Below are 3,743 nucleotides of genomic sequence, written 5' to 3' on the forward strand. Positions count from 1 at the left end.
TACCCGCTACTCAGTACTAATCAAAGAATTATGCCTTGTGTGTTGTGAAGTAAATACACTGCACATCCAGGTCGCTGAAGGTGACAAGTTGGCAGCAGCTAATATATTCAGGTCTAAAAGGGGAAGAGACGAAGAGTAGTACATCTAACTCATTGCAGTCCAAAGATTGTTGGTAAATGGCACTCCCGGTCACACACATATATGTAATTAATGAAACATCTAGAGTATGTTTGGAAAGAAACACCTTAAGTTCCTAATTATTTTCACAATATAAGTAGGAGACATGAGTCACTATCATCACGAAACTCATTGTATACTATTGAACAATTTACTTCATATGAAATAGAAAAACAATAACACGTTGGGAGCATACACAACAACACTTCCAACATTTTTCTGAACGCCACGAAACCCCTAAAGGTCATATAAGAGAGCATGGAGGGGACACACGAGCGTGCAGAGAGAGAGAGAGAGAGAGAGAGAGAGAGAGAGAGAGAGAGCGGGGGGGGGGGGGCATTTGGGAGAGAGTTGGAGTGATTTATATATAGGAATCTTTTACTTTCATAGATCATAGGGTTGGCAGGAATCAGAAAATGGAGGAGCACAGTTGTTCTTCGAGCTCTATTTATAGGTCTCTCAAATTGTCCTGGAACAGGGGAATCTGAGCACGAGAGGGAAACCCTTATAGGATTGGGAGGAATCAGTAATATAAGGAGCACAATGTTCTGAGCAGCCACAATTTGTCGTGCGAAATAGATAATGCAGTCGCCTCTTGTTCCCTCACCAAGAAAGCCCCTGCAACCGATGTCGTCTTCCTCTGCGTGAAAGCTATTTGCAGCAATCACTACAGTTTTTGTTCTCCCTATTTAAACTTTGATTCAATGCTTATTGAGATGGGTTTGTTAACCAGTTACTTATACCATTCATTAGCCCATGCATTAACGCGTGCTAGACATTAAACCCTTAGTTTGTAGTATTATTAATTTAATAAATGCATGCTATATAGATTTAAACAGAGCAAATGTAAAATGAAGGGTATTTCATAGATCTCTTGGCCAATTGCGCATGAAAGTGCATGGCAACTTGTTACTCAACTTAATTTCCTGAATTTCACTGGAGTAGTCTGCAGTACTAGCATGTGTTGATCCAGTCTTCAGAGAACTAGTTTGATCCAGCCTTAGGTCAGGTGGCAGTCTATGAATTTTTATGGACACTGAAACCTCCATTGCGTCCAGGCGGACGGTTTTAGGCGTAGTTCCCCTTTTTCCTGCACATGGCACCATGCAGGTTTTCAGGCATGATGACTCTGCCGCTAAGTTGGGCCTTCTATATATGTATATGCCTTGCCGTATATTTATAAAATTGTGCTATGACTGAAGAAGAGACAGCGAGCTACAAAGGGACAGTGATTTCGGATAGACCAGGAAAAATGCTTGTTGCATTCAGTCAGGACTAGGAGGTGTCGAAAATAGAAGGAGCACTTCTGCTGCAAGAACTTGTTACATCAATGCTCCCGCTGTTGGGTTCCCCCTAGCAACCTCACTAATAGAGCCCGAGACAGCCACCAATGTGTCAAGAGAGTTTGCAAGGCCAGTGCAGTGCAAATGGGCCAGAATCCCATCCGAAACCCCACCAATCCATTTCCACCATACAAGTCAAGTCCCCCCAATCCAATCTAACCCTCCACGTTGATAATCCAAACTACACCAAACCATTGTATAATTTCAAGCCAAACCAAATTAAATTGTTTGACAGTCCATGGATTCAACCCATTAGAATCCATTTCTCAATCCATGGTTTCCGTGCATGGCTTCCGTGCTCTATCTTCTGCTCGCTGAGACATGGATCCACGCATGTTCTCGTTAGCTTCTCTGAACTTATTGGCTTCCGTGCTCTATTTTCTGCTCGCTGTGACATGGATCAACGCACAATATAGTCTCAGAGAAGTATCTAATTGTGCTTCTCTTTTCAGTGACAGACTGACAATAAGCGAATTCACAATCTTAAGGAAGTTAGCTGATCAGAAATCAAAAGCACACACACATATGGTCTAACATCGAGTACCAAATTGTTGCAACATAAACAATAAGCTTCCATGAGAATCAACAGATCATTTGCCAAAACACAAGCTAAATGCTTAAGTTACATGTTCTTCTTGACACCAGACTTGGCCCTTTCTACAATATAGAAGCTCTTTGGTCTTATTAATCTCCTGCCTCCAGCTTGCTCTGACAAAGACACCCTGCCTCCAGCTTGCTCTGCCAAAGAATCAGAATTATAGTTTTGGTTTAGGAAGGAGCATTTATATGCAGCATGCACACCAACTCACCCAATCAAAAGGACAAAAAAAAGGATTGTGACAGATCACATGAAAGCGAGGTTTATTTCTTCAGGGTACTGCTCACTTTGGAGCTGCTGCTTTTGAACCTCACTTTGCCAATGCAATCTCTCATGTTTCATGCTGTTCTCTCCTAGAATCACTAAAAGATTAATTCTATCACTTTGGAGCCGCATGAAACATGAGAGATGGTAAATGAAGCAGCATGTGAGGTGATGAGCTCTGGTAGATGCACTTGCAAAGAGCGAGCTGATGAGCAAGCAGCAGCCAGCAGTAGTACTCGGCTCTGTCAGCTAGCAGTGGGATACTGACGACGTCGCAGCCCCGGAAGAGGCCGACGATGCCCTGAACGTCGAGCAGGTCGTAGGCGGAGTACTTGTCCCCGCGGCAGTGCACGGCGACGTGGAGGACGGCGACGCCGCCGGGGCGCAGGGTCCGCTCGATCTCGGCGGCGAAGCGGTCCGCTCGATCTCCGCTCGATCTCGTCCCCCCGGACGATGAGCGGCGGGGCCGGGGCGAGGTCGATGCCGATAGCGCCGGCGACCCCGACCTGGCGATGGAGATCCTCTACTGCTGCGGCGGCGGCGCGGCCCCCTATGGCGGCGGCCCGGGCTCCTGCAGCACCGGCGGCCTGGCCCCCTGCGACGGCGGCGGCGGCCCGGCGCGTCCCTGCGGTGGTGGCGCCGACGGCGGCTCGGCGTCTTGGAGGAGCGGCGGCGCAGGTGGGACTCTGGGTTTGGGAGGAAGCAGCTGCCTGAATCGTGGCTTTGGGACTCTGAGTTGGAACCATGGGTTCAGCCCATTAGCAAACCGAAACAAGCAGACCAAAACCAAATCAAACTGAACTACTTCAAGCAATAGCTCGAACTGAACCAGCCCACCAGCTTGCTCAGCCTGTTTTCACCCAAATTGAATTGGCCCAACAAGAAAACCAAACCATGCAAACTGGTTCCACCCAAACCATTGTCAGGTTTGCAGAGGTAGCAGACGATGCATGCATCAGCACAAACATCTGATTTGTAAATTACACCAAATAATTTTTCAGCTGTCGTGCTTAAGATAGCTACATTTTGAGATGGAGGGAGTACTTTGAGTTTAGTTGGAGGCTCGAAACTCTCAAATAATAGCTGCCAGCAACTTGACGTATGAGTAAACTTGACGAGTCATTCTGTTTTACAATATCTTAAGATAGGTACATTTTGGGATGGTTATGGGAGCGACGGCGTTACCGACTTCACCATCGTCACCATTCACCAACCTCCGGACCTACGGACCATTTGGAGTTAGTGACTCCATCAAGGAACCCAAGTACTTTGACATCCCCATCATGAACAATGGCAGCATCATCAGCTTCTTCGCCCATCACAACAAGGCCTATGTCACGGCCATCGATATCAACACCAAG

General features: G+C 46.8%; 1 long non-coding RNA gene across 2 annotated transcripts; it reads right to left on the reverse strand.

Moving 5' to 3' along the window:
* Positions 1-1,943: 1,943 nt before the first annotated feature.
* LOC120663586 lies at positions 1,944-2,811 on the reverse strand. Of its 2 annotated transcripts, none has more exons than XR_005670543.1 (2): positions 2,574-2,811; positions 1,944-2,258 (listed from the first exon to the last, which is right to left on the reverse strand). It is a non-coding gene; the product is annotated as an uncharacterized LOC120663586 (long non-coding RNA). The 2 variants fall into 2 exon arrangements; XR_005670542.1 differs by lacking the exon at positions 2,574-2,811 and adding an exon at positions 2,330-2,494.
* Between the last annotated feature and the right edge of the window lie 932 nt (positions 2,812-3,743).

Source organism: Panicum virgatum, chromosome 3N (genome assembly GCF_016808335.1).
Source record: "Panicum virgatum strain AP13 chromosome 3N, P.virgatum_v5, whole genome shotgun sequence".
NCBI classification, from domain to species: Eukaryota; Viridiplantae; Streptophyta; class Magnoliopsida; order Poales; family Poaceae; genus Panicum; species Panicum virgatum.